Raw genomic sequence first — 12,520 nt, 5'->3', positions numbered from 1 at the left:
AGGTAATTAATTATAATTCTTTTAACGTTATGAAATACACAGTATTCACATTTCCTCCAATACCTCATAGTATTTTTAATTTACAATCACTTAGTATCAGGAAACAAAGTGCATACTACATTTTATTGGTATAGTTTAAATTGCTTTTAATTTATAAGCTTCCCATCTTTTTTTCTTATAATTTATTCAATAAAGAAAGGGCATTAATTACATAATAATTTTGCACCTTCCAGATTTTGTTTATTGTATTTTTTGTATCACTTAAGATGGTCTGCGTACTACTTTATTTCCTATAAAATAAACTTACATTTTTAGAAAGCTGATCAAATTTTCTTCTATTTTTTGGTAATACTACTTCATAGGAGTTGTGAGCTTCCTACTATAACACATCAAGAGGTACATTATGTCTAGTTTTCATTCTTATTGTTTTTATTAAGACTGATCTAACTGGCTAGATTTTCCTTTTTTCTTTACTATCAATATGAACTCAGAATGATACTAAAACTAATATTTTTACTAAAATTAAAATTACTGAGAAAATTTAAAATTTCCTTGTCTTTTTATTCACCATATTATTTTAATTTTTTCATTTCTATTTTCATGTCTATTTATTTCTGTTATGGTAGAATATATATAACATTTTAATCATTTTTAAATGTATAGAAAAATATAGAATATTTCATTAATTTTTCGTATCATCCTTGCACAGGATCCAAGATAACCTTCTCTATATCATTCCAATTTTAGTATGTGTGCTGCTGAAGTGATACTTTGCATTTCTTCTTATCTTTAGAGTAAAAGATATTAAGGATATATCTGAATATCTGGCTTGGTTTATATCACAAATATATTGCATCTTAAAATTCTATTAATGAATAGATCTCACATCATTTAAAACAGGTTTCACTGTTTTGTCATTTGTCTATTTGTTGATTACAATGTTTATCAGTCATGTATATTTTTTGGACAAGTTATATAACTAATATTAATTTTATTGATTCTATTTCATTAGTCACATTTAGGACTTTTCCCTTCTTTCAAGTTTATAGGTGCATTCACAAATATTTTTTTCTAATACTTGCAGTGTGAAGTTATCTTCTTGTCTTTTCTTCATATAGCTATGACATTATTCCAATACTACTAATTATACATAATATTTTTTGCTTACTGATTTCTGATGCTATGTTTACAATATAAGAAGTTTTTCTTTGCAAATATATTTATTTTCAGATTTTCTATTCTGGTCCACTCATATTCCGATATCTTACTCTTAATTATAGAGGACTCAAATACATTTCATATGGGGTGGGGGGTTAGAACACCCTTTTCATGGTTTACTGGTTTCTCTATTTTTTCTTATCTGTCCTTTCACATAAATGTTATAATTAACTTTTGTAGCTCAAGAAAATAAAAAGATGGTGTTTTTATTGCAATCATATTAACTTTACAAATCAAAGATTTTTACTGATATTCACATGCACGATTGGTTTTGTAGGTCCCTTTAGAGCAGTTTTTATCAGATTTTGCAATATTACACTCACCTTATAACAAGAATTTGGAAGTTGTCTCCCCCTTTGTTTATGCTTTAAAATAATTTAAGTAGTATTGGGATTATCTTTAAGTTGTTTAAAGCAATTCATTTGTGAGAGTATTTTGAGCTTAGGTCAATTTTTATCATAATATGTCTTGATTTTGGCTGCTTGTGAAAACTTTCTCTGAGACATGATATTCCCTTTCAAAATGAAGATATAATTCTTAACTTAGTTCAGAAAAGTTTTAGTAACTTACAGTTTTTATTATTTATTTTTTGTCCTTCCTTTCATTTTCATATGTATATATGTATATACAGATAGATACACAAGTAGGTAGGTAGGTAGGTAGGTAGATAGACAGATAGATATACATATACATATGAACTACTTTCTCTACTTTTTCTATCACTTCCTTCCTCACCCAGAACTACTGGAGGTGAAAGGCCTAAAAATTATGACATTGTTGAAAAAAATTAAAGAAGACACAAAGAAATGAAAAGATAGTCTATGCTCATCAACTGGAAGAATTAACACTGTTAAAATGCCCGTATTACTTAAAGCAATCTACAGATTCAATGCAATCCTTGTAAAAATCACAATGATATTCTTCACAGAAATAGAACAAAAAAAATTCTAAAATTTGTATGGAACCACAAAAGACCCCAAATACCCAAGGCAATTCTGATAAAAAAATAACAAAGCTGGAGGTATCACACTCCCTGATTCAAATTATAGTACAAATCTATAGTAATCAAAACAGCATGGCATCAGCAGCAAAAGACTGACAGATCAATGGAACAGAGTTTAGAGCCCATAAATAAACCCACACATATATAAACAACTAATTTAACACAGAAAAGCCAAGAACATAAAACGGAGAAAGGAAAGTCTGTTCAATAAATGGTATTGGGAAAACTCAACAGCTACATGGGAAAGAATGAAACTAGACCACTATCTTACCCCATACACAAAAATTAACTCAAAATGGATTAAAGACTTGAATGTAAGACATAAAACTTCTAGAAGAAAACATAAGCAGTACATTGTTAGACATCAGTCTTAGCAATATCTTTTTGGTTCTGTTTCCTCAGGCAAGGGAAATAAAAGGAAAAATAAACAAATGGGACTACATCAAACTAAAAAGTTTCTGCACATCAAAGAAAATTATAAACAAATGAAAAGGCAGAACCAGGAGGGAAGGAGGGTGGTAGTGGGAGGAATAGGTAACATGGGTTAACTGTATATTGAGGGATAGAAACTAGATTTTTGGTGATGAGTATGCTGTAGAGTGTATATACAGAAGTTGAATTATAATGTTGTATATATGAACCTTATATACTGTTACAAACCAATGTACCTCAATAAAACAATTAATTAATTAAAAAAATAAAGAATCATCAAATGGATCTCATGGATGTGATTGAAAGCAGATCAAACATAGGATAGGCTATATATTGAATTCAGAAATACACCGTTAGAAAAGATATGCAAATTAAAACAAAGAGAGAACAAAGGAGACAAACACAGCAAAACAAAACAAACATAAAGGATACATGGAGATTGGTCAAAAAAGAGTCCCAGAAGGAGAAGACAGAGTGTTAAGATAGAAACAAAACTTGAACAAACAATGGTTGATAATTTCCCATATTAGTTGGAAGATATTGCCAGCTAATCCAAGTGGGATAAATACAAGGAAAAACATACCTAGATGTAATATAATCAAATTGTTGAAAATCAAAGATGAAGTGATAATATTAAAAGCAGCTGGGAAAAAAGCTATCTGACATTTACAGGGAAAAATATATATAATTGGTAGTTAAGCTGTTAGTAGAAAATGGAAGTTAGGCAAAGACAGAAAGATATCTAAAGTAAATCCAGTTAGTATGGGAGCCTGGCAAATATATTTTGCTGGATAGCTTTCCTCTTGTCCTCTCACCCATATGGAGTAACTCAAGGAAAGTTCAGGAACCACATGGGAGAACAAAAATATAAATTATTTGTACTGTGGGAAATAAGAGTATTGACAGGTGAAATAGTTCCCTTAGGGACATATTCAATGTTAGATTTTGGTGATACATCTCAGTGGAGATTTGAAGTAAGAAGGTGGATATGTGAGTTTAGATTACAGAGGAAATTCTTAGAATTCACACACAATATAGTATCTTCTAAGAATAGGATATAATAAAATATGTCAGATTGAGATAATTGCAAGATTGAAATTAAGAATAGTTTTAAAACTTATAAAAATATTTTTTGCCTGATGTTCATACACTAAATTTTATATTCTAATTTGTGATAGATATTCTAGAATCCAGGAACATGTATTCCATGATTAAATTATAGCATCAAAAAACTGCATACACTGACACTGTCATATTCCCCAAGATTATTCCTATCTTGCCCATGATTAATTTTACTGAACTATATAAATTTGAGAAAGCAAATCTAACCTAATTAAGTTGTTATAAAAATCATGTATATCATGTATAGTTTTATTGATAATATTATTTTCTAGATCACCCACCATTCTATTTCATCAGCTCTCTTAGGATAAATTTCCCTTGTGATCAATGTGCAAATTTCTGTGTTCTCCTTTAGTAATTTGTTGCCTTAAATTGTACAAACTCTGAATCAAGTGACAATGTTTTCTCATTACGTCTAGAAGTAAATATGTTGCCTATCTCTTGCAGGCAGACTGGACTTCTCAAGAGGTATTCTGTGCATTAAATTCATACTCAATTTGCATTTCTCTTTTTGCTGCCTCTAATGGGTTGATTTGTGTCCCCCCAAAAGATATATTAAGTTAGCCTTAAACTTCAGAACCTCAGAATGTGACCTTATTTGGAAATAGGGTCTTTGAGGATGTAATTAGTTAAGATAAAGTAGAGTGTGCCCTTAATCCAATACGATTGGTGACCTTATAAAAAGAGGGAAAACATGGTGTAGATACAGACACGTAGGGAGTATGCCATTTATGGTAGAGGCAGAGATTAGAGTGATGCAGCAACAAGCCGAGGAATGACAAGCATTGGCAGTCATCACCAGAAACTAGGAAGTGGCAAGGAAGGATTTTACTTCAAGGGAGCATGGGCCTGCTGACACCTTGATTTCAGACTTGGTCTCCAGAACTGTGAGATCGTAGATTTCTGTTGTTTTAAGTCATCCAGCTTGTAGTACTTTTTTATTGTAGCCCTAGAAAAATAATACACTGCCTTTATACTTAATTCCTTCACTTATTTTTATTTTGTGTTCATTCATTGTACAATATATATTTTAATCCAATTCCCCTTTAATGAAATGAGGCAGAACTCTTTTGTCTTTCCATTCACCATCCATCCTATACTATAAAAACTTAAGACGTGAGTCATACTTCCAAGTAGCTTCCTATCTTATGGATGTTTTAAGACTTAATGCCCATGAACATTAATGAAAAACATAAAATAATAGAAACCTAAATTATAAATTACTTGGAGCAAACAACACCACTATAAGAATTTAGAGCTAGGATTAATATGTGTAGGCCAAAGTAAACAATAAATATTAAAGGTGTCAATAAGTCAGGATTTAAGCTGACGCTTAAGGAGTGGTTAGGAAGGATTTCAGCTGGTGAAGAGGAGAGGATGTTATTTCAGGAAGGAAGCAACTTGAGCAAGGTTAGGGTGATAGGCCAGTGCATGGTTTAAATAAATGATGATGCCGACTCTAGAGAAAGCTCCACAGTTGGGAGAATGGAAAACAACTTGTCTAAGTGGGAGATAGAAAACTTTCAGGGACTATGAAGAAGGAAAAACACGAAGAGAGAAGTTTAAATCTATTTAGGAAGGCAACTGGGAGCTGTTGTAGATTTTTTGAACACTAGTAGAATAAAAGGGCCTAAGGGATATTAATCCAGAGATAGTGTGCAAGATAAATTCGAGTCATGGAAAGAAAAAAGAGTCACATAAGAGTCGAGAGAAAAGAGCCTGAGAGTTATTTTAGAAAACTGGTTAAAGAATACAGACCTCTGGTATTCAGTGCCTAAATAAATGCTACTGACTTGGGAAGATCAGTTAAATTTTCTGAGTTTTTCTCGAAATTCTAATTTCTCTATTACTACTTAATTTCTTTCTTTCATTGTGATTGGATTTGAGCCATTGGCATCTATTTCAGGGATCTTTTCATTGATAATAAAAGAGTTTTGCCTAACCTTGGAAGACCTCGTATAAACTTTTATTTTTAAAAGCACTTAACATCCATGGTGTATATTTATAATGCTCACTAGTAAGGCTCAGTTTTGAAAGAATGACAAGTTTGAAATTTTCAGCTATGTTATCTTAATTTCCAAGCTGTGTTAATTTTGCTAACTGTAGAATATTCCTTTCCACCTCATTATTGTCTCTTTTCTTGAGACTAGCTAGCATGTGTGTCTGAGATAGGTGAACTCTACTTTCTTGATGCTTTTTCCTTTGCATTTTTCCTTCCTCATCCAATCTTTCTCTTTCAGAAAATGTAGACTCTTTTATACACAGATTTCAAGGGGACTTCTCATGGCATAATTGATTTTGAGGACTCTTTGGATTGAAATTTATGCAGGTAATTCGAGACAGCATTCAAATTGCAATATCATTAGTATTATATGGCTTTTTTTTTTTTGAGCAACAACACTGAAAATCCAGTAGGTTCATTTTAAGAAAAAAAAATGGTTTTTTGTAGACATTTTCATTTTTTGAATATAAAACATTTCTTTTTCATAAAATATATGTTTCTAATGAACAGACCTTTGAGCTATTTATGCAAATTTAGTCCAGGGAAAAGAAGCAGGCAGAGTCGAAACTGAAAGACGCTGAATATCCTATGTTCATTTGAGGGTCACTCAAGTATGCAGAAGGAAAAAGATTGATCAGGATTCAGAAAAATGGGATGACTGAAGATTGAAGAAAACATATTCTACAACTAAAAACATTTCAGAGATGGTTTATTTTAAGATATAAAGTTCTGATAAGTCTTTGAATCAGAGCCAACTGGGCATCTGTTCCTTTTAAAAATCTCTATTTGCTGCTGAAAAACCAGCCTAAATAGTTACATGACAACCTGTATTACATTTTGAAATTTAAATTCTTGGCTTAGTAATTTTGCACTAGGCATGTATTATCCTTGTTAGAAATAGTATAAGTGCTTTGATGGTACCATTTTTTTTTTTAAAGTACATCCTGTAACTAACTTTTAGCTGTATCCATTGTATAAATATAAACTGTAATAAATATAACAATATAAACATATATAAATTGTGTATTTTAAAAATTATATATTTTTTACTTATCACCTCTGTAATAAGAAACAAAATTTATTTCATTCTCTAGCAGGAGTCTTGCTTTATTATTTTGCCATGAAAAGTGTATGTAAAAAACCCACTCATACAATAAATATCTATTGTTTTTATATTTGCTAACATCATCTATTTTACATTATAAATTTTATGATGTTATAATTTGAAAATATGGCTATTTCCTTTAGAGGTTATAAACTCTTGAAGGCAGAAGTTATAAAATCTTTAATAGGCAGTAGGATCTAACACAATTTTACTTAGGATCTGTACATGGTAAGCGCTTAAAACATTTATTGATAAGTGAATGCATGAATTATTAATGTTGCTTACCAATTTTTTTTATTCTTGTGTTTGTTTCAACAGAGGGACATTCATCTCTAGATGTTTAATTTCAATGAGTATGTCTTTATCCCTGGACTTTCAAAAATTAAACCCAATTTAAAATTCTTCTACATTAGAATAAATGGATTATTTCATATAAATATTCTTAAATATGTTTTCCTAGGTTTTCCATTCCAAAGTGCATTCCAAAATTCTTGTGAGGAGCTGTGATTGATTTATAATCACTTTACTCATTCAGTTTTTGATCAGCAATTTTTGCATTTTTCTTTTAAAGAAAGTAAACAGTTTCAGTAGGCTTGTGATTCCAAATCACTGTGAAAGAGATTTTTGAGGGCTGATATATTCTTATGATAACCTGATGGTATTTGGGTTTTTTTTGTGGTTTTTTTTGGAGGGTCATGCTGCGTGGCTTGTGGGATCTTAGTTGCCCAACCAGGGATTGAACCTGGACCCCTGGCAGTGAAAGCATGGAGTCTTAACCACTGGACTGCCAGGGTATTCCCACCTGATGGTATTTTGGATGACTCTATCTTGATTTACAACGTATGAACATTAAGGGCATGTATAAGGTAGAAAAGGACTTTGACTCGATTTATTGTCATAGTGATCACTGAGTACTATTTAGCAAATTCATATACCAGTATTTATGCAAAATACCAATTTAAAATAGTTCTTAATGGGAGGTGGAGGGTACACATCACCATAGCCTGAGGGACTTTTTGAAAATATAATGAATGCCACTAGAAGACATTCTTATAAAGACCAGAAATGGCACTCAACTGTATGTAACTGGAAATTTTACCCACGGGATTACTATGCAAAGCCCTGTTATAACTACTGGACTGTAGGCTCATGATGCTCATACTAGAAAGACAAATTTTTATTCCAGCTAAGTTGGACACTTACGTAGGTTCATATAATATCATTCCCTTGTCTGTGGTTTGATACTGTAGAAGTCAGGCCAATAAGCTAAATAATCAATATATCTTGATGATGCTGATAGTATTATTTTTCCAGGCTGGGTGTGCTTTTATTAATGACAAGCAGGAAAAAGCCAAAATTCATAAATATTAGGAAGATTTTATAAATATACATATATAAAAATATACATATGCATTTTATAAATATACATATGTATTTGTACATACATACAAATTCAGTTTACATATCTTTAAACTGAATTCAAGACAATTAACTAATACTCTGAAAGGCTGCCAAAGCCATAACCACGTCCAAGTAGGTAAGTCCTTACAAAAACAGTAATCATGTTTAGTGAAGACTGTACTAGGCTTTGTACAGCAAATTGCAACCAGCTTTGCACAGCGCAACCACTAGGCTTTTAGACTTGATTCCAAGGCTGCCATTCTTGGGCTAGACACACAAAATCCAGCATCCCATATAGGGGTTAATGTGAAGTCTTAACAGTAACATATACTACTAGACAGTGACTAGCCAATGTAGATGTCACCAATGACATCTCCCCTATTATAGCTCAAACCTGAGACAGACAGAACAGGGAAAGAGGCAGGGAGAATGGTACAGATATCAAGAGATATAAACAAACAGGAACTAAAAATAATGAAGGGACAGATTCCAGTATTTGCAATTCCAGTGTGCAAAATGCACAAGCCTCTCCTATGTTGCTATATACTATCTCTTAATTTAGAACCTCTCTACCTTTTCCACCATGAGACTCCATGCATATACTCATATCACAGGGAAAAAGAAATATAATTCTTTGGCATGTGTTAGATTATAAAACATGATAGTTCATAAAATAAGTTGTATGACTCCAGTTAGGAAAATGATAGTTTTTGCCCTAAACCAATGTAAGAAGAAATTATCAAAAAACTAACACATACAGATAAATACCCATGAGAAAGATTATGCCTCCTGCTGGATAGGACCTTAATATTCCCCTCAGCTTCACTAAATTTTATACAGGTTTCTTCATGACTTTAGGCTCCTGACCTCCCTTTTCCTAGAATATTTAGAAATCTTGTAATTTAAATTATAATATATTATATATTAATATATAATATATAAAAATATATAATATTTAAATCTTATAATTGTAAATTCTTTCTTTAACTCTTTGAGATGTAAATCTTTTGAAAGTTCCCTGCCAGGTTTACAACCCAGGAAAGTCTTTTTCAAGTATCAGGAAGTATCCTTTTGAAATGTAATCATCAAGGAAGATAGGGCCCCTGCTTCCAAGTTTCTGTGGGAGAGTAAAAGCCTAACCTTGGGTCGACCTTGCTGCAAGTTCTGAAACTACCTCCTGTCATGAAGATAGGAGGAAATTTACTTTTCTTCTGTGTAAGACCAATTAGCAAACACAGGTGACCTATGATTCCTCCCATCCCAGCTCTTAAAAATTCACCAGTCCTCTTGTTTTTTGTTTGTTTGTTTTTTTCACCAAAGTTAGTTCCGACTATGTTCTAGACTCCTTTATTGCAATAGTCTTGAATGAAGTCTTCATTGCCTGTTTAACTTTATCAGGTACAATTTTTGCTTTTTATAATGCTGTGTACAGTAGAAACCATAAAATGAAAGATGTCAAAACTACACTAAAGTCATAGATTATTAGTAGAAAATAGGGAGAAGTAAGATGATATGACCAGGAAAGTTCAAATCATAAGGAAAGTTGATTGGGGAGGGAGAAAGTGGTCTTGAGGCAGGAGATAGATGCACCCCAGGAGGAAGAGTTTCTCGCCTGTGGACAGAAACTCTATAATAGCAGAAACTCCATACAAGCAGGATGATGGAGGAGGCTGGGCCCGGCCCAGACAAGAGATAAAAGACCACATATTCCTCATTCTTGAAGTCAAGGAGACCTTCCCAACTACACATGTGCACAAAGGTTCCTCGGAGATCAAAAAGGAAGGGTTCACCACCTCATAGTAAGTGATGTCAACTACCCATAGGCCTCTTCATTAGAATCCATCTTGGCTAAGAGATGCACAGGCACACAGGGGAGGACCTTGAGATATACCAAATACGGACTCAGAACCAGGCAAAGCAAGATGATTGGCCAAAGGAAACCCAGAAGAAATGTCCCATAAAAGTGATTCAAACTGCCATGAGGGCGCGACTCTCTCTCTGAGCTCACCCGTGTGTCTATCCACACATACTCTACCCTTTTTTTTTCCTCCTAATAAACCTTTTACTTGTTTCACTACTTTCCGTCTTTGTGGGAATTCCTTGCTGCAAAGCTGAAGGGCCAGGGTCTTGTCACTGACTACTGCTCTCACTGCTGCTGCCTGACCTCAATCTCTGGCTGGAAACTGAACCCTGCTTCAAGCCACTGCAGGCCGAGGCCACCAGAGATCAGTCTCTGCTTCTGAGGTGGCAAGTTATCATTTTTCTAGAGCTGCACTAAATAACAATCAAGTTATTCCTGAGCTCCTTAAGACAATTTTTCTATGAGTTGTTGTGCTAGATTTCAAAGATTATTTACCTCTACTATCTTTATTCCTCCCTAAGAATGATTAGCATCAAGTCCCAGAATTCTCCTTCCACAATGTGAGTGAAAGTTCTCAAGTCTGGGCAAACTGTTCAGCATTTTCAAGGGATGGAGATTATTTAAAAAGACAGTAATTGCCAGACACACAGACACTGTAATGAAATTTAGAGGCTACAGCCACAGCAGTCTCTCTATCTCTCCTTCTCTCTTTCCCAATTTCTATTATTGGGCAAACACACTTTCTCAGACTTCCTGTTTATTTATCTTATCCTGTTTCCTCTGTGATGGGGAAGTCTTTTGTTCTTATAGTGTTTATAACTTTTGAGCTAGAATGAAAAGAAACTCCTTAGACCCCCTAGACTAGAAAGAAAAAAGCATATCTTCATATTGTCCTGACCAAAGAAGACAAATGAAGTTTGGGGACATATTCCCATAAGATAATAATAATGAATATTTTGATCACTTTTGACTTTCTAAAGCTTTTATTTCCTCACCAATACTAATTTTTCATATCTTCTTACCAAAAAGCAAATATCTCCAACTGCAAAACAAAACACGCACACACACACCATGACAACAATTAATAAGTAAAATTAAAAATTGTTTTGAGGCACAGATGCTGAAACATTCAATACTGAGTGTAGTTACATTGAACCAGGAATCAAAAGAACTGGATGACTATCTTTAGTGTTATGCTTAAATTCTATACCGGCCAATATCACTAATGAACACAGATGCAAAAATCCTCAACAAACTATAAGCAAACCAAATTCAACAATACATTAGAGGATATATACCATGATCAATTGGGACTTATCCCAGTGATGCAAAGATGGTTCAATATCCACAAATCAATCAATGTGGTATACCACATTTATAAATTAAAGAATAAAAATCATACAATCTTCTCAATAGATGCAGAAAAAGCTTTTGTCAAAATTCAACATCCATTTATAAAAAAAATCTCTCAACAAAGTAGGTAAAGAAGGAACATACTTCAACATAATAAAGGCCATATATGATAAGCCTGCAGTTAACATCCCACTTGATGGTGAAAAGCTGAAAGCATTTCCTTTAAAATCAGGAACAAGACAAGAATGCCCACTCACCACTTTTATTCAACATAGTATTGGAAGTCCTAGTGACAGCAATAGGAAATAAAGATAATACAAATCGGAAAGGAAAAAGTAAGACTGTCACTCTTTGCAGATGAAACAATACTATATATAGAAAATCCTAAAGATGTCAACAAAAAACTATTAGAACTCATCAATGAATTCATTAAAGTTAGAGGATAGAAAATCAATATACAGAAAATGAGTCACAGGTATGAAATACGTAGTGTGGGGAATATAGTCAATAATTATGTAATATCTTTAGTGAACATAGTAACTAGACGTTGTGGTGATTATTATAAACTGTAAAGAAATACTGAATCACTCTGTTGTGTTACAGGAACTAACATAGTATTATAGGTCAATTACATTTTAAAAACAAATTAACAAACTCCTTAAAAAAGAGATCTGTTTTGTGGTTATCAGAGACAGGAGGTAAGGAGGGGGGAATTGAATGAAGACAGTCAAAAGGTACAAATTTCCAGTTAAAATATAAATAAGTACTAGGGGTGTAATGTACAACTTGACAAATGTAAATGACACTGTTATATGTTATATATGAAAGTTGTTATGAGAGTATATCATGAGTACTCATCACAAGGAAAAATATTTTTTTTCCATTTCCTTAATTTCATATCTATATGAGATGATGGATGTTCACTAAAATTACTGTGATAATCATTTCATGATCTATGTAAGTCAAGTCATTATGCTATACATCTTTAATTTATACCATGCTGTATGTCAATTATATCTCAAT

At 32.7% G+C, this 12,520-nt stretch overlaps 1 non-coding gene across 1 annotated transcript; it reads right to left on the bottom strand.

Annotated features, from left to right (window-relative positions):
- Nucleotides 1–663: 663 nt before the first annotated feature.
- LOC131756467 (U6 spliceosomal RNA) lies at nucleotides 664–770 on the bottom strand. Its single transcript, XR_009335648.1, has one exon. It is a non-coding gene; the product is annotated as a U6 spliceosomal RNA (small nuclear RNA).
- Between the last annotated feature and the right edge of the window lie 11,750 nt (nucleotides 771–12,520).

The sequence above is a fragment of the Kogia breviceps genome, chromosome 4, assembly GCF_026419965.1.
Source record: "Kogia breviceps isolate mKogBre1 chromosome 4, mKogBre1 haplotype 1, whole genome shotgun sequence".
NCBI classification, from domain to species: Eukaryota; Metazoa; Chordata; class Mammalia; order Artiodactyla; family Physeteridae; genus Kogia; species Kogia breviceps.
Note: the sequence above shows the minus strand (reverse complement) of the source record. Positions and strands in the feature narration are given on the sequence as shown.